General features: G+C 36.5%; 1 protein-coding gene across 10 annotated transcripts in view; it reads left to right on the top strand.

Annotated features, from left to right (window-relative positions):
- gulp1b (GULP PTB domain containing engulfment adaptor 1b) overlaps positions 1-19,716 on the top strand; it is a 355,986-nt gene that overhangs the window by 134,439 nt on the left and 201,831 nt on the right. The window contains exon 1 of one of the 10 annotated variants that reach the window (XM_069934738.1): positions 7,317-7,406. The exons of the other annotated variants lie outside the window; for them this stretch is intronic. The gene's annotated coding sequence lies outside the window, so the exon portion shown is untranslated. Of the gene's footprint in view, positions 1-7,316; positions 7,407-19,716 lie in introns of those variants that run through there. 10 annotated transcript variants of the gene reach the window in all.

Here is a 19,716-nt window from a genome sequence, read left to right as displayed (position 1 = left end):
TATCTATCTATCTATCTATCTATCTATCTATCTCTATCTATCTATCTCTATCTATCTATCTCTATCTATCTATCTCTATCTATCTATCTCTATCTATCTATCTCTATCTATCTATCTCTATCTATCTATCTCTATCTATCTATCTATCTATCTCTATCTATCTATCTCTATCTATCTATCTCTATCTATCTATCTCTATCTATCTATCTCTATCTATCTATCTCTATCTATCTATCTCTATCTATCTCTATCTCTCTCTCTCTATCTCTCTCTCTCTATCTCTCTCTCTCTATCTCTCTCTCTCTATCTCTCTCTCTATCTCTCTCTCTCTATCTCTCTCTCTCTATCTCTCTCTCTCTATCTCTCTCTCTCTCTCTCTCTCTCTATCTCTCTATCTCTATCTCTATATACACATAAACATATAAATATATATGTCTTTTCTGTCTTCACCCAGTGCAGTGGAGAGGGGACGGAGTTTATACTGTTTGAAGTTTTATCATTATATATACAATGAAGAAAAGGAATGAAACGTGTGTACATATAGATGTACGTATATATACACACGCGTGCACACACACACACACGCATATCCAGTATTTAATATAAAAACTAATAAAAAAAGAAAGACAGAGATTGTGTTTTTGATTAGCCATAGGATCAATGGTATGGGGAGAAGGCCGGGCTGATTGGGAAAATGGATCAATTCATGATTAAATATCAGGGCAGACTTGATGGGCTGAATAGCCTATTTCTACTCTTGTGTCTTATGGTCTTCACTGCAGTAGTTGAGTTTTCTCTTTAAATGGATTGTTGAATAGTGTCCAGGTTCTTTAATGTTGCACTATGGGTGTGATTAACAGGGTGAGGAGGCTTGTTAATGCAAATGGACCTTTTGAAAATTTTTGTGGTTAACAATACCTCTCCCTCTGGCTACAGCATATTGTGCTCCTCTTCCTTTCTCTGCTTCCAACTATTCCTCATTCCGTGATGTCTCCTTCAGCTGTAGTTTTTTTTGTAGATTGGCATATTCTCTTTCTTCTTTGGCTTGGCTTCGCAGACGAAGATTTATGGAGGGGGTAAATGTCCACGTCAGTTGCAGGCTCGTTTGTGGCTGACAAGTCCGATGCGGGACAGGCAGACACGGTTGCAGCGGTTGCAAGGGAAAATTGGTTGGTTGGGGTTGGGTGTTGGGTTTTTCCTCCTTTGTCTTTTGTCAGTGAGGTGGGCTCTGCGGTCTTCTTCAAAGGAGGTTGCTGCCCGCCGAACTGTGAGGCGCCAAGATGTACGGTTTGAGGCAATATCAGCCACTGGCGGTGGTCAATGTGGCAGGCACCAGGATTGGCATATTAACCCACATGTATACCATGACACTCTGGGCCATATTGTGGGGAGCCTCAAATGTATCCTTTGCATTTGTAGCTTTGAGGTATGATGTAATTTTCTGGTGGTGCAATTGTACTGATGCAGTTAAAGCTATACAGGATTGTAGATGGAGTAGCGGCACCCACAGGCACCTTGCTACCTCTTCTGCCTAATGTGATCAAAATGATCTTGCATATAGAACCTTGTGGATTAATCAGAGCTGCCTACTGTCAACCTCTTCCCATACAATTTTCTTTTAGGTACCCTGCAGCCTGTGATGAATGTCGAGTCTGAGCTAGCACCTGTCCTTTTTTTGCCTCTATTTATTCCTCCATTTAATAAACAGGAAAAAGGTTCAATCATTAACTTGTGAACACTTAATTCAGGTAAGGAAAAGAATGGAGCTACATCCCAAGCTCAAAAATTTATTAAGAAGAAAGCCACACAGATTCTTTGAGCTGATGGGAGCTAATGCCACACGTTTTGTAAGTTTTCAACGCTAATGGGCTATGAGATTACAGTTAAAAATCCTTACTGTCCCTTTTTGCTTGCAGCAATGTTTCTCCCTATGTTTTACTCTGCCACACGATTTACAGAATGATCCAAACAAAAAAACCAGACAGGGACATGGAGAGATATTTCTTCCACGAGTTGAGGAATGTAAGATTGAGGGGAGCTTGATATTACTGAAGTTAAATTCCACAGCCACTTAATAGTTTTAGTCTTTAAAAATGTGGCGCATTATCTTGATCCTTTTCAGTTTAGAAATGCATCAGTGTTGTTCATTATTTTATGTTAATTGTATTGCCAAATGAAACTCAGCAAAGAAGATTTCAAAGAACAGACCAAAACAAGAAAAAACTTTCACATGAAACTGGAGATTATTTTATGTATAAACCTCATCTCTCTTGGAAATGGATTGCTTTGTTCATTTGCTGTGTTTTCTGAACTATCTGAAAATTGTTTTTGTTATCATGCATCAATAACAGAATGGGTCATTAATTTTCCTATATTTTTGTGGGATGATTTACAAGTAATTGAAAATCACATTATAGTGCATCAACAACCTTGCAATGATACTTTTTCATTTGATTCTACTTGTAACCTTTTGCCCAATGTCAGTCATTCAAGTGGTATAATTTAATGTCATTGCTCAAGCTTTAGATCTCAGCAGGATTATATAATGATTAGTAGGCTGAAAACTGAACCTAAATATAAGGGACCATTAACAGGTCAAAACTCACTTTATCTATCCTTTCATTATAGATGAAGAAGATTTTATTGAACCAGATGTTGTGATAAATATTGCAAGTTAGAAATTGCTGCTCCTTTAGTGGGTCTGTGAATGATTTAAAACAAACTTACCAATTAATGCAAAGCTTTCATTCTTCCCTAGCAATGGGTTTTATGACTATTATTTCTAATTAAAGTGCTATTAAATAATGATCAACTTTCATCGTTAAACATTATATGGAAGTGTTAAATCTTTTGTTGAGAAATGTCATTTAATTGGGTTTTGCAGAGGTACAAGACTTTATTGTTTTATGTATCTGATTGCGCGATGAGGACCCAGTCCTCATTGAGGGCTCAGTAGTGGAGAGGGTCAAGAACTCCTGGGTGTCAACCGCTCCGAGATCTGTCCTGGAGCCTCCATGTTGATGCAATCACAAAAGAAAGCTCACAAGCGGCTATACTTTGTGAGGTGTCTGAGGCAGATCAGTATGTCACTGAAGGCTCGTAAATATCAACAGGTGTACCGTGAAAAGGATTCTAGCTCATTGCATCAGTGTCTGGTATGGAGGTGCCAACTCTCAGGACAAGAATTAACTCAGCCTGCGACAGCACAGGCATTAGACTTCACTCCATTGAGGACATCTACATGAGGCAATGTCTTAAAAAGTCAGCCTCTATCCTCAAGGACTCCCACCACCCAGGCCATGTCCTCTTCACTTTTCCACCATTGGGGAAAAGGTACAGGAGCCTAAAGATGAGCACTCAATGGCATAAGGACAGCTTCTTCCCTGCTGCCATCAGATTCCTGAATAATTAATGAACCAAAGACACTGGTTTACTTTTCGTCCACTTTTATTTTAATTTTTTTAATAGTTATGTCGTAAGATGGTTATAATGTGAAGGTTTACACTATGAGGCTGCCGCAAAACACAGAATTTCATAACTTGTTCATGACAATGAATCCTGATTCTGATATATTTTGATTTAATATTAAATATTGAAATTTTACTATATTTTCTCCATTCCTATACATGGGCTAAAATGAATACGATTGCATTTTATATTTATGATGCCAGTTAGGAAAACATCCCAATATACTGAAATCTGAGAAACTGTTGTACCTTGTGCTGAGCATATATCATAAACAATCATCTGAACATTCAGTATTTCACAAGGCCTGTAGGCTACAGACCAATTGCTGGTAAATAGGATGAGAATAGAATCTTTGTCTTCAAATTATTCAGAGGATGATTTTTTTTTGATAACTCTCTGTCTAGAAAGCGTTTTCTCATCCTGACCAGCAACACTCTTATTTTGAGACAGCAACTCCACTGAAGTGTAGGACAGTTTGTTTGATATTTCCTTGTAAAGCAAACCTCTTGTTCCAATAATCAGATTTCAGATTTATTGTCAGAGTACATACATAACATCACATACTGAGATTCTTTTTCCTGCAGGTGAGGCCAAATTACAATTTATTGTGTTACAGAATGGGTTAATTAAAAAAAAGATAAAATATTATCTTAAAAAGGTATAGATTGTGGGTGTTTTGTTCAGGTCACACTTAATAAACAGACATCTCATTTGAAATGCAAAACCCTGTGCAGGTGGAGCCTTCATGTCCACAGTGACTTTACAGAAACCATGAAGAATGCCTGTGAAGACTTCACAAGTAGGTGTTAATTGGACTGATGTTGTAGAATTGAAATGGATTATTGTCTTTAAATGAACAAGGTGCTTGAACAGATGTCCAGGCTCAGAAACTGATTAACTGCTAAACTGATGCCAGTGATCCAAATTTCTGGTTGAAGTCTGCTGTTCTAAGAGGGGGTCACGTGGTTTTGCAGAGAGAGAGAAAAAAAAAGCCAATCTTTGGGGGGAGAGAGAGAGATACACACAGTCAGTTTATTGCAGGAGTTGGTGTGAAGACTGCATGTTCTGCCGACCTGCTGCAAGACCCCATTTCAAGACTGGTTTTGAGTTCCAAATTCAGTCTATTCTAAACCCTTGTAATCATTTACAAGAGGCTTTGGCTGGTTATTGTGTTTCTCATGTAATAGGTGGAAAAAAACAATTCTTTGTGGTAACCTGGAAGAAAAGATTATCACTTGGAAAAATACCACGAGGGAACAAGCTTCTTTGGTAAGATACCAAAGTGGCTGATTGAAGGAGATCAGTTAGTGTGTATCCAATGAGCAGTGAATATCTGTGAAACCAACAAAGAACAGTAACAATTTAAGTTAAAGCACCAGAGCCTGGTGAAGATCATAAATGTTAAATTCTCTGCACAGTTCAGAAATTGCCTGATACCAGTGAACTTGGAGAAGTGAAAAGTAAATGATTGGACAGTGAAACAAAGAACTTTACTGAACACGTACTCGTGACATACACGTGCACGTAGAATTAGAAGAGGGTTAAGTTAATAGTAATAAGTTGAATATTGATCTTATTATTATGTATGAAGAAAATTAAAAACATTTTTGTTTAAGTATCCATCGTCTTGGTGAATTTCTGTTGTTGGTTTTTGGAGTCATCTGGGCTCGTAACAATTGGTAGTGCAGAAAAAAAACTATTCAACATGCACATGTAAACAAATAAAGAAATGTAGACAAGTTGTGCAATACAGAGAGAAAAAAAATCAATAAAGAGCAAGATTAAGAGTTCTTAAACGAGTCCCTGATTGAGTTTGTTGTTGAGGAGTCTGATGGTGGAGGGGGAGCAGCTGTTCCTAAACCTGGTGGTGTGAGTCTTGTGGCACTTGTATCTCTTTCCAGATGGTAGCAGCGAGAACAGACCATGTGTTGGGAAATGTGGATCCTTGATGTTCGCTGCTGTTCTCTGACAGCAGCGTTCCCAGTTGATGTTCTCGATGATGGGGAGTGTTTTGCTTGTGATGTCTTAGACTGTGTCCACTACCTTTTGCAGGGATTTATGCTCAGGGGTATTAGTATCTCCATACCATGATGTAGCCAATCAGCACACTCACCTCACATCTGTAGAAATTTGTCAGGGTTTCCAATGTCATACCAAGCTCCGCAAACTCCTGAGAAAGCAGAAGTACTGATGTGCTTTCTTCGTGATGTCATATCCTCTGAGATAGTAACTCCCAAGATCTTAACTTTGCTCACCCTCTCCACCTCTGATGTCCCCCCAATGATCAGTTAATCGTACACTTCTGGATTTCTCTTCCTGAAGTCAACAATCAGCTCCTTGTTTTTGGTGACATTGAGAGTGAGATTGTTGGTGCACCCTTCAGTTAAGTTTTCAGTCTCCATCCTGCATGCTGATTTCACTTTTTTTTATACAACCCACTACCGTAGTATCATCAGCAAATCTGTAGATGGCGTTGTTCTCGTACCGAGCCACATAGTCATAAGTGTAAAGCGAGTAGAGCAGGAGGCTAAGAATGCAGCCCCCGGTTCTCCAGTACTAATGGGGATGAGTCGAGTTATTCTTTGTTGAATAAATTAGGAGGCTAAACTTGTACATAATAGTTCAGATCTGGTCTCGCCTCACCAGAACCCTATATGATGGATGGTAAATGTCTCAACCCTATTCTCAAGTCCTCCTGCTATTAAGGGTAATGTACCATTTGCCTTTCTAATTCCTTTCATATTAAATTGGAATGATTTATGTACACAGACATCCAGTTTCCTTTGATCCCCAGCAATTTCTATTGTCTCACTGTTTAAAAATGATTTTGCATTCTTTCTACTAGAATGGGTGATCTTTTATCTTTCTGCATTAAATTTAATCTTCAATGACCCGGTCCAGTCAATTCAGAGGTCCTTAAGCCTTGGAATCTTCCAAATGCCAACTAGCATTGTATCATTACCAAACTTAACCCCTCAGCAAAATTATCAATATAAATTTTGGAAAAGCTGGGGTCCAATTCAGATGCATAGGGCATTCACCAAGTCAAAGGAGCTCCATTGAAGATGTTCCTGACTTTTTGGTTTCTGCCTGTTAACCCACAACCCATGCCAGTATAACATCTCCTTTTGGATGGCACTTCGATGAGGCCTTCCAAAAGTCCAAACAACTCGATGCTTTGCCGTACAAGTTAACTGTTCCACTATTCAGGGCCAGTTTTCGCCATCCAGAAACATTCTACTTCCCATTTATTCACAAACACCACCTCCTCATTATTTACCACACCTGTTTGCTAATCTAAACAGATTTACCTTCCGCCAAATTTTCTGACCTTCACTGTTAGATTTTGCTAATTAAAGCCATACAATTCACTGTAATGTGACCTGTTTACATGTGAGCAAAATTAATTGCTTGGCAGAACACAGGTGGCTTGATTTATTGCATAATGTTAGGAGACACTCCAAACAAAAATTGCATCATTATAATCTCTAAAACTGCACAATTGAAGTTTTTAATCCTGTGAGATTACCTATAATATAAACCAATCCTTGCACCCTTATTGAATCTGTGGAATTCGTTTTTAATCCTGTGAGATTACCTATAATATAAACCAATCCCTTGCACCCTTATTGAATCTGTGGAATTCAATGTTTTTCTTCACATTCTCCAACTTATTTTTTTCACATGTGGAATTAACTCAAAACAGATTAATCAAATAAGTTGATATTTTGATGAAAAAGAATACTTTCACTTGAATATTTTTCAAGTAAGTTTTTTTTGTTCAAAGAGAACTTGGAGTTTGAATTTAGAAAAAAATGTTTTAACGTTCATGATGTGGTTTCAGGTCCCACAATTCATATCAACATCTGCCTTGCAGCTGCAAGTCATTAAGTTGAACTAGAACTTCCTCCTTAAAATTCCTGCTTTTTTCAAGACCAGTAAGTTGTTTCAGTCCTATTCTCAGTATTATTTCGAAGTGTATGCGAGTGTGCTCAATCTTCTTGTTTAAGATGCCATTCATAAATGTTGGTAAAAATGATTTTCATGGTTAACAGGCATGCCTGCTAGCCTACTTAATGCAGATTTTAAAAGATCGACGTTTGATTCATGTTGCTGTAAGTGGACGGTAGTCAGATCTGCTTTGTGTGATGTGCAATGGAAATGAAAGGAACAAATGATTCTGTGATTCATGGAAAGCAGTGTTGAGATGAACAGAATGACAAAGCAATTCCAATTGATTTTATTAAAAAATAAGTTTTCAAGTGATGAACTTTTTTCTTGTATCTGTTGTTTGTGGGCATTGGGGGGATGCATATGATGCAGATAGATTGTTGTTAGTTTATTAGTAAACTAAATAATTAATTCGAATCAGAGTTGCCTCCTGTTCATTGTTGATTTTGCATTTTACTTTTACTATTTCAAGCCTGTTCCTGATGCCATGAAACTGAAAATATGTGCCTTGTAAAGATCTTTTAATATTTTATGATGTAATACTTTGAGCCATTTGTCAAGATCCAAACGCAGTTTAATTGGTGAACTTTAATAATGAAATAAAATAAAAAGTAGGGGAGCTGAGAACTTTACAATTAGAACAATTTTGGTGTTAGAATGAAAATGAAATGGTCTTCTCGAATGCATAATAGCCTGCTTGCTACTTGCAATGAATCTGTGGTGGCTGTCTAAAGTTTGCTGTTCTCGAAACTGGAAGTAAATTTGATCATTAAGGAAGGTGATAAACAATGATGAGTAGATTTTGCATTTGGACTTTTGTGTGATGTCCAGATATTTTTTGATATAAAGTGATTTTGTAATATTTGAAAAGCATTTGGAGATTAAAGATTTGTTTTCATATGTTATGTTTTGTATCATTAATGTGTCTAAAGCAAATATCAAAACCTTTCTATGTGTATTGTTTTAAAAAAAATATGGTGTCATGTAATTGGGAATAATGTGCAGCTCAGATTTCTGTTAGAGCCAGACGTCTTCAGATTGTATCTGTGTCTAGAGATTTGAGCACAGCATCTAGACCAACATTCTTGACTGAGAAGGTGTTGTCAGAGGTGTTTTCTTTTAAATGACATGTTAGTTTCCCCCTTTGTAGAATTAAAGCAAATCCTGTTCAAGAACAAATTAGTTCCACCAGTTCTGGCTAATATTTTACATCAACTATTATGAATGAAAACATTAGTACAGTATTATCACAATTAATTGTTTTTAAATTATTATTATTAACAGAAGGCATACAGAGATAAATTTTGTTCAGTGTGCTATTCAGGCAAATTTACCAAAATACAAGTTCAAGAGGCTGAGCATAATTATTAAAGATGAAGAATATAGTATTAACAAAGAAAAGTAGTCAAAACAAAGCAAGGGCCACAATGAAGTAGGTTTGCAAGGTCTTCTTTTCCATGCATGAGGTCAATTTAAAAGTTCGATAGCACCAGGAAAGAAACTGCCTTTAAATCTGAGGGAATGTGTTTCCAAACTCTTGTACCTTCTGCCTGAGGGGAGAAGAGAGTATGACTGGGGAGGGGTTTGTCCTTTGTTATAATCGCTGATTTCCTGTGTAAATGGGGAGAAGCTAGTTTGTGTGGTGGCCTAAGCTGTGTTCATAATTCTCCATTATTTCTTGTGGTCTTGGGTTGAGCAGCTTCTGCAACAAGCTCTAATGCATACAGCCATGATATTTTCTCCGTGCCTCCATAAAATTTGTTCGAGTCATTGAGGAGCCATCTGTGGAAGCTATTGTGGGTATATTGATGACAACATTTCCGACACCAACATCGGTGACAATTCATCAAAAATGTGCTCTGTTTAAAAAAAAACACCAGGGTGGGATGAGAACATGAGAGGCATAAATTTTTTCATAAATTTAATAATTTGGGATTTTTTTTTTTACAGCTTTTTGCACAGTGATTTTTTTTGAATATTTTATTTTTGATTTTACAAGACTCTCACAAATCTAAAACAACGATACAATTTTTCTCAACAATGATATATTAAATTCAGAGTCTATTTTTCCACCCACCTACCCCTCTCTCTTCCCTCCCATACCCTAATACCACAAGGAAAAGATTATGTAAAATAAACAAATATAAAGAACCAAAATCTATAGTCACAGACCCTTAATGGAACCAAATATAAACCCAAAGTAAAATTAAAAAGATACAAAACATGAGCACATCATTTGCGCTGCAACCCACTTCATTTATCTCAATCGTTCCACTATTAGTACAAATTTTTACCTTTCTTCTATTTAGAAGGGATGTAACCATATCTGTGTACCTATACGATGCAGGTAAGGCTGCCATACCCCAATGAATGTGTTATATTTTCTTCTTGAATTGTATGTGATTCCATCGTGTAATGTTCAGTTGGGAGTTGGACTTCCACGTGACCGCTATACACTTCCTGGCTACTGATAAGGTGACCTTCACGCACTGAATTTTGTATCTAGATAGTTTAAAACTCATATCCATGTTTCCCAGAAGGTACAATTCCAGATCCTATGGAAAATCCACCTTTGCAATTTTTTTTAAAGAATGTCCCCCAGGTCTTCCCAGGTTAAGTGGATAAAGGTTCCACATCTGAAGCACATTTCCAAAATTTGTGGTTTAGATTTATGTAATTTTTGTGGTGTGAGGTTTAGTTGATGTCACGCTGTCCAGACACAGATGTGACCAGCACTGCTTGTGGATTGTTGTGCCCAAGTCTGAATCCCACCTTTCCCTTGACTTGTGTAAGCCCGGCTTCGGGCCCTCACTTTCAAATAGGAGAAATGTCAGAGGGATGAACTTGCATGTATTCCCCTTTTGAATTAGAATCTCCATGTCACTACACACGAGATGGACCATAGAAAGTCCCAAATGATCCCTTAGGAAAGATCTTAGCTGGAGATAGCAGAAGAAAGTTTTATTGGACAAATTATATTTGTTCCTTAGCTGTTCCAATGATATAAGCTGCCCTTGGTCATAACAGTCCTTAATACACCTGATCCCCTTCCAGCACCAGGTGTCCAGGATTCAATTAACCAGAGTCACAAAAGTGAATTTCATTCTTAAACTGAACATATTTTCTCCTGAAATGTATGCCTTTACACATTTGTTTATGCACCAAATTTGAACTATCAGCTCCAAGCTTCATTTATGTTCCTCACTAGAAATCGAGCAAAATGCCCACAGTGTTGTTATTTATTTTCAGTAAACAATAACTCTGACAAATACGTGCACAAAAAGGAAAACTACTTACGTAGATTTACTTATTTTAAAAACAAGTCGCATGATACTGAAATAAATCATGTAGTGAATGGATCCATAATGAAATTATTAATCATTTGTTCTCCAGATTTCACATGACAAATAGGGGATGTAAAATCATGTAGTTATTAATTTGGGTTTTCTTGTGGTCTCTTGAGCATTGGAATATTTCCTCCTTCAAAAATGTATCCATTTTCCTTTTAAGAGCTACGATTGAATCAATTCCATGCAACTAACTGCTATAACATCACATATAACTTTCAGAAACTGTGATTTCTGCACAACTATCAGGTACTGAGGATTTTGTTTCCAGATGCATTCCATCTTTTTAGACTGCTTTACTTGGATATTTTTTTGAAAGAGTGAGTTAGGCAAGGCCAGCCCACGGAAAACTGGTGGACTGGATAACATTCCCGGCAGAGTGCTCTCAGGATGTGTGGCTTAGCTAGCAATGTTCTCACCAACACCCTTAGCATCTCCCTGAGAAGCACCGTGGTCCCATCATGCTTCAAAGCTGCCAACATTGTCAAAGTGCAAAAGAAGTAATCTGTGGCCTGCCTCAATGACAACCACCCTGCTGTACTCGTGTCTACTGTCATGAAGTACTTTGAGAGGCTCGTCATGGGGCACATTGAGCTCCTGCTGCCCCTGTCACTGGACCCCCTGCAGTTCAATACAGATCCAACTGCTCTACGGACGATGCCATCACCACCACCCTCCATCTAGACCTCACCCATCTAGAAAATAAGGTCTTGTATGCTCGAATACTGTTTATTGACTTCATTTTGGCATTCAACAAAATGATAAGGAAGTTGAACCTGCTGGATCTAAACACCTCCCTCTGCAATAGCATTCGTGACTTCCTGCTGGGGAGATCTCAAATAGCACCACCAAGACCATCACACTGAGCAGGGGTGCCCCCTAGGGCTGCGTGCTTACCCCAGTGCTGTTCACTCTGCTGACCCACGATTGCGCAGCTAAACACAGCTCGAACCACATTATCAAGTTAACTGAGAACATGTCCATGGTGGGCCTTATTAGTAAGAATGAGGAGTCAGCGTACAGCGATGAGGTGCAGTCGCTAATGGACTTGGGCAGAGCCAGCAACCTGTATCTGATGATTAATAAAACAAAAGGGATGGTTGACAACTTTAGGAGGGCCTGGGGGACCACGCTCCACTGACCATTGATGGCTCTACCATTGAGGTTATCAACAGTATCAAGTTTCTTGGAGTGCAGTTGGTGGAGAATCTCACCTGGTCCATTGCCACCAGCTCCATAGCCAAGAAAGCCCAGCAGCGCCTATACTTCCTGCGAAGGCTGAGGAAAGTTCATCTCCCACCCTCCATCCTCACTACATTCTTCAGAGGATGTCTTGAGAGCATCCTGTGAAACTGCATCACTGCCTGATTTGAAAGCTGTACCACCTCTGACTGCAAGGTCCTGCAGAGGATAATGAAGTTAGCAGAAAAGATCGTTGGGGGCTCCCTTCCTACCATGATTGGCATCATCAACACTTGATGCAGACGAAAGCCAATAAATACTATGAAGGACTCCCCAATCCCCTCATGTAAACTGTTCTCCCTTCTACCATCTGGTAGGAGGTACCGTAGCACTGGAGCCCTAACGTTCAGATTGGGCAACAGTTTTTTTTTTCACCCAAACTATCAGGCTCCTGAATTCCCAGAACATTTGTGGATAATGTACTGTTGACTTCTACTGTATACATCTTAATATTTTAATATTTTATTGTGTTTAACTTCTAACCTCCATGGTCTTAGAGAAACACTATCTTGTTGTTACCGTGCAAGCATGATATGAACGAAAAATAAAGGTGACTTGACTTGAATGTTCCTGAACATTTTCCAGAAATTCTATTTTTTAATAGCCAAAAATGTTGTACAAAGGTGGGGGGGTGGTAGGGTAGGGGACATTGTTCCCTCTAAGCTCACGCATATGCATGTTTTGCAACCAGCGCACAAAGAAAATTAATGTGCGCATAAATGGAACAAAGTTGTTCAAAGTCTAGAATAAAATCTTAACTAAATATGTTATTTCATAGAATGGAATCATACTTGTATTATATTAAAACAAGCCAATACAGTTTTATTAGCCATGAGAGAGAGGCTGTGCCAAAATCATCTTGAAACAATTTCATTTGCACAATTATTCAGTGAACACATACTTTCCTCACAGGAAAATAATTTGCACAACATAAGAATTTGGCGCACATTGACTACTAAAAATTAGGGGGACATTGTTGAGGGGTAGAGAGGGGTGCAGGGAGTGAACATGCAGGTGTGTGGATGTTGAGAGTGGGAGAATATTGCTCTGGAGTTGGAGCTGTCTCCAACATTTCACTGAATTTCTGTTTGATTATTCTGAAATCTTTGTGGAAATTATATTTCATGGTGTCTGCAAATAGCCTCAATTCATAATTTTTAAAATTTTTCTGTGTAAGCAAAGGATGCAACCATGAGTTAGAAATCATCATTAAAAAAATTACAGTGCCCTCCTTAATGTTTGGGACAAAGATACTATTTTTTTCCTTTATTTGCCCCCGTGGCCCACAGCTTTAAATTTGTAATCAAACAATTCACATGTGATTAAAATGCATATTCTAGATTTTATTAAAGAGTATTTGTGTACATTTTGGTTTGACTATGCAGAAATTACATTACTTTTTATACATAGTCCTCTCATTTCAGGACACCATAATATTTGGGAAATTGCAAATATTAAAGTATATTAAAGTAGTCATGTTTAGTACTTTGTTGCATACCCCTTGTATCCAAATGACTGCTTGAAGTCTAATTCATAGACATAGCTAGATGCTGAGCATCTGCTCTGGTGTTGCCTGTCAGGCCTCTACTGCAGCCATCTTCAGCTCCTGCTTGTTTCAGGGGCTTGTACCCTTAAGTTTTCTCTTAGCATATGGAAGACATGCTCAAATAGATTTAGACTGGGTGATTGATTGGCCATTCAAGAATTTTCCAGTTATTATCTTAGAAAATCTCCTTTGTTATTTTAGCAATATATTTGAGATCATTATGTTGCTGCAGAATGAAGTGCCGTCCAATGGTTTTGAAGGCATTTGCTCGAACTTGAGTAGATAAGATTTTTCATATACCTCACGATACATTTTGCCTCTGCCGTCAGCAGTAACATCAATCAAGACAAGTGCACCAGTACCTGTGGCATCCATGCATGCCCAGGCCGTAAGACCCCCATCACCATGTTTCACAGATGAGATGGCAGGCTTTGGATCTTGGACAGTTCCTTTTTCAGTATTTTTATTGGTTTTATCAAATAAATGCTCCATAGGTACATAACAATTAAATGAAGTATTAACAAATTTTGTACAGCAATACAAATATACTGAAACCTACGTAACATTAAAAAGAAAGTTAAAAGGAAAAGCACTTCCTTAAATATCTAATTCAATTCCCTCCCTTCGGAGACTACTAACTTGCACAAACAGTCCACTACTAATAATAATTAAAAAAAAATTGTACAAGCCAATAATTACAAAATTCATGGCTTATTATTGAAGAAGGTTGCCAATTTAGAAGCGAGAAACAGAAGAAACAAATTGAGAATCATTAATTTGGAAGAGGGAACAGAATCAGGCCAGCTTTTCGAATTCTTTCAAGCTTTCTCAACATGATTTATTGCCTACTCACCCTGAAGTCAACAGAGCACATTGATCGTTCATCTCTAGACCTGCTCCTAGTCCAAAGCCTCATTCAATCATTCTTTAATTACATCAGATCCAGATGAAAGATCAGCTTTTAAGAGGGTCCCGACGTAAAGACGCTATAAATTATAAGGATCAGAACATTTGGATCATGGATGACTCATTCTACATACAGAGAAGTCATGTCTCAGCTTTATAATGCCAACTGAAAACAATTGTTGCACTTTCCAACCAGATTGAGAATCACCTTACAGGATGATACCAAGAAGTGGTTCTTTTTTTCTAAGGCTGCGGCTTACTTTTTGAAATATTGTCATTCAGTTTGAATTTTATAAATCTTGTGTATTTTTCCTTAATTATTTTTTTTAGCTGTAATGTCCTTTTTAAATAAAATGTATTAAAAAAGGGAGGTTCACCTCTCATTTATTTCCCTTAAATGATAATTAATGTTTTCAGTTAATAATTACTAAATCCATGGGAATTTTAGTATTTTCTTTTAACTAGACAATAATTTTGCAGCTTTATCTTGTTGATATATTTCTGGGATTTCTGCAAAAGCGAGTTTTGGGGGCATGATTTTGACTGCCGCTGCTATGGGCAGTTGGAATTAGGGCTATATTGGCTATTTTTTTTTTATTGAGCATGCCTTCACTTTTAATGTTTATTATTGATTTCTAATGTCTCAGATGGCCAAAGATATTAAGATCTTGTCATGGAATATTACAGGGTTAAATTATCCAGTTAAATGCTGAAAAGTTTTTTTTCTCACCTTATGAAGTTTAAACCTGAGATTATTCTTTTATAAGAAACACATCTTCATCTATCTGATATCTTGTGAATTTTGAATTTTTGCAAGGGACACCAATTCCACAGTACCGTTTATTAAACATGAGGTTATTGCTGACACTAATGGTTATTTTCTTATATTGTCTGGTAAATTATATAATAAATGTTACATTTTGTTTACATTAGTGGCCCTGACACAGACAACCCGAAATTTTTGAATATGCATTCTTTAATCGAAGGCGGTGACTTAAATTTTGACTTGATCCAGTTCTTGACCATTCATCTCATAAAATTGTTAATTTAAATAAATCAGCTATACTTATAAATTCTTATATGTTACAATCTGGGGTTATTGATGTATGAGGATTTCTTTATCCTGATGATAAAGAATTCTCCTTTTTTTCCTAATGTCCACCATGCATATTCTCTTATGGACCAACAATTAATTTCTTCTGTTGACTTTCTTTCTTAAGAAAGCATACCAATTTGTGACCACTCTCCAGTGATTTTATCTATTAACATCCTAGATTTACTAAGCAATTTTGGTTGAATATCTTTTTTTTAAATCATATCCTGAATTTTTTGAAATTTATTAAAGATCAAATTGTCTTTTTTTTTTAGTAAAAATCCCACACCAGTGGTTTCCATTTTCCTAATTTGGGATATTTTTAAACTTGCATTAAAGGTCAAATAATTTCATTTATGGTTAACATTAAAAAGAAGGCTAATTCTGAGATTGATGATGTAGCTAATCAGCTGAAGTGCATTGACCAGCAATATGCCTTAACTCTGAAACCAGAGTTTTTTAAAAGAAGGATCGAACTAAAAATTAAAAATGACTTGCTTCTTACTTATCCTATACAAACACAACTTTTAAAGAGGAAGTCTAAATTCTATGTGCATGGTGAAAAGATAGGAATTCTTTTAGCTAGTCAAATTAAAAATTATACAGCTAAATGGCTTATTACTGAGATTCAAAGATACGATGATGAGATTACTAATGACACTTTCCCTTGGTTTTATTCTAAGCTGTACAGCTCTGATTCGATCAAAGACTGAAATTCTCTACAGCAATTCCTGGTTGGTTTGACTATTCCTACTGTTCAGAGAATAATTAAAGTTGGAACAGCCTATCGCTAAGCAGGAGATTGCAGAAGCTCTCAACGTTTTGCAGTCTGGCAATGTCCCAGGTCCCAACGGCTTCTCTGCAAAGTTTTATAAATAATTTTCCCAGTTACTGATACCCTATTTGAACTCTGTGTTTACTCAATCCTTTGTTATTTGGAAATTTCCAGAAACTTTTTTATGAAGCCTCAACTCTCTTATTACTAAAAAAGAATAAGAACCCTTTAGACTGTTCTTCCTATTAACCAATTTCTCTCTTAAATATTGACACTAAGGGACTCTATAAGATTTTTAGCTCATAGATTAGAAAATATTATGCCTTTAGTTATTTCTGAAGATCAAATTAGGTTTATTAAGAGACATTACTTACAATTTAATATTCATAGGCTTTTAGATATTCTTTATTCTCCTACAGTTTTGTCCTCTGAATGTATTATTTCTTTAGATGCCAAAAAAGATTTTGGTAGAGTAGAATGGGAATATTTATTCAGTGTATTAGAGAAATTTAATTTTGATCCCCAGTTTATAAATTGGATTAAATTGATAAATTTTATCTCCTACAACTTCATTTTTTTTTAAACGAATTCAGTTAAATTCAAACCTTTTAATTTTTATTGTGGAACTAGACTGGGATGTCCTGTAAGCCTATTATTATTTAATTTGATTTTAGAACCTTTACCAGTGGCTTTTTGGCAATTGGCTGATATCTCAGGAATCATGAGCAGAAAATATTCAAAAGGTGTCACTTAATGCAAATGACCTTTTGTTGTATATATTGAATCCTGACCAGTCAATCTAATCCATTTTATTACTTCTTTATCAATTCGGGCAATTTTCAAGATATAAATTGAATTTGAACAAGAATGAGTTGTTTGTTTTGAGTTCTTCTTGCTCTCTAGATTCCTCTATTCCTTTTAAAATAGCTAAAAATCAGTTCAACTGTCTAGGTATTACGATTACTAAGACATTCAATAATGTTTAAAGAAAAATTTCTTACCTTAATGAGTCATGTTATTAAGATGAATATATTTTCAAAATGTTTGTACATTTTTCAAGCTCTACTCACTTTTGTTCTCAAATCTTTTTTGATTCATTGGATTCTATCTTCTTTTATATGGAAAAATAAATGTAGCCATCTGGGAGTGGGGGGCTTGGCATTACCTAACTTTAGATTTTATTATTGGCAGCTAATATTAGCTACATTACTCTTTGGATTCATCACAAGGAAAAGGAAAATTGAGTTGCTTTAAGTTGGATTAATTTAGAAATTAAATCTACCAAAAATATTCTCTTCTTTCAATACTTGGAGCAACTTTACCTTTTTTGGTATTCAAATTAACTGATAGTTTTGTTGTTAGACATACATTGACAATCTTGTTTCAATTTAGAAAACATTTTGGGTACCATGGATTTTTAATAATCAGTCCTATTTTAGGTAATTCCTTTTCTTTCAGTTCAAGATGGCGGTTATCATCAGTGGTTAAATTTAGGTCTCCAATTTTTTTTTAGGTATTTTTACTAACCAAAACTTTGCTTCTTTTGAACAATTATCCACCAAATTTATTCCTTGACATTTTTTTTGCTATATATACGTTCGCTTTTTAAATTCTTTAATTTGAAGCTCCCTGAAGACCTAGAACCTAATAGGGATGATTTATAATTTTCAACCTAATTATGAACAGGTGGTATCTAGCCTTTATTAATTTCTTTAAAATTCTAGGGATAGTTCCCTGGACAGAATTTAAAAAAAACTATGGGAACCAGATTTTCAACAGCCATTTTCTGAAATTACATAGAATTCTATTCAGAACTGAGTCCATGTATCCTCTATTTGTGCTAGACGTAATTACAATTTAAGGTAGTACACCGGGCCCATGATTCCAAAGTCCGGTTGGCTAAATTCTATTCTAATCTCTCTTCTGAATGTGCTAAATGTCTAACTGAAGAAGGTTCATTGTATCATGTGTTCTGGTTCAGTTCTTCTCTTTCCAATTTTTGGGAAGGGGTATTTTGTGCCTTGTCTTTAGTTCTTAATATTAATTTGACTCTAAATCCTTTTATTGTCCTCTTTGGAATAAGTGGACCATCTGATTTAATTCTGACTGCTTCATAATCTCATGTAGTTGTCCTCGCCTCTCTTATTGCAAGAAGGACCATATTAATGAGGTGCAAAGATGTCTTCCTTCCCTCTCATAATCAATGGTTGTCCGATATTATGGCATGTCTGACTTTGGAAAAATTAGTTGTTCCACTACTGAAATGAATCTTAACTTTGTTTCTTTATGGGGTCCTTTTCTTAATTACTTTCAAAATTTGTAAAATTAACTAGTTTTTGGGCAGTTCCTTTACACCTCCACACTTTGCTCTTGCCATCACTCTGATACAACTTAATCTTGGTCTCATCTGTCTATGACCTTTTTTTCAGAATTCTGCAAGCTCTTTTAAACACTTCTTGCCAAACTTTAATCTGGCCATCCTGTTTCTGTGGCTGACTAGTGGTTTGCATCTTTCAGTATAGCCTCTGTATTTCAGTTTATGAAGTAATCTGCAAATAGTTGTCATTCACACATCCACGCCTTCCTCCTGAAGAGAGTTTCTGATCTGTCGGACAAGCGTTTGGGGATTTTTCTTCATTATACTGCAAATTCTTCTGTCATCAGCAATGGAAGTTGGCCGAACAGTCCCTTTAGATTACTGAGCTCACCAGTATGCTCTTTCTTTTTAATGGTGTACGAAACAGTTGATTTTTGGTAATCTTATGATTTGGGCGATATCTCTTGCTTTTTCAGCCTCATAATGTCTTCTTTGACTTTCATTCGCACAATTCTGGTCCTCTTGTTGAAGAATTGTAGCTACATACTCCAAAGGTTAGAATCAAAAGCTTAGAAGCAGGGGTAGCTCTCTTATACCTGCACCAATGAAGCAATTAAATATACCTGAGTATTCACAAATAACTCTGAAGCCAAATTTCCCAAATATTATGATGGCCTGAAATGAGGGAACTACATATAAAAACTGCTGTAATTTCTGCATGGTCAAACACAAATAACCATGAATAAAATCTGGGATGTGCACTTTAGTTGCATATTGATTGTTTGATTACAAATTTAAAACTGTGGAGCACAAGGCAAATCAAGGAAGAATGTGTCTTTGTCCCAAATATTATGGAGGGCTCAGTATATCAGGCAAAAGATAAAAGATAATGGAGTATACATCAAGGTACCTTGTACTTTTATTAGATTTTCATTTCAAATATTAATGACTTCTGTATTTTGCTCGGTTCTTTGAAGTGATTCCTTCACTCCTGTGTCCTCAGGAGTACTTTTACCTTATGTTGATATACTGTGACACCAGGGATGCAGATTGTGAATCGAGTCTTGTTGC

The sequence above is a fragment of the Narcine bancroftii genome, chromosome 4 (genome assembly GCF_036971445.1).
Source record: "Narcine bancroftii isolate sNarBan1 chromosome 4, sNarBan1.hap1, whole genome shotgun sequence".
Taxonomy (NCBI): Eukaryota; Metazoa; Chordata; class Chondrichthyes; order Torpediniformes; family Narcinidae; genus Narcine; species Narcine bancroftii.
The sequence above is the reverse complement of the archived record's forward strand: the minus strand, read 5'-3'. Positions and strand labels throughout refer to the sequence as shown.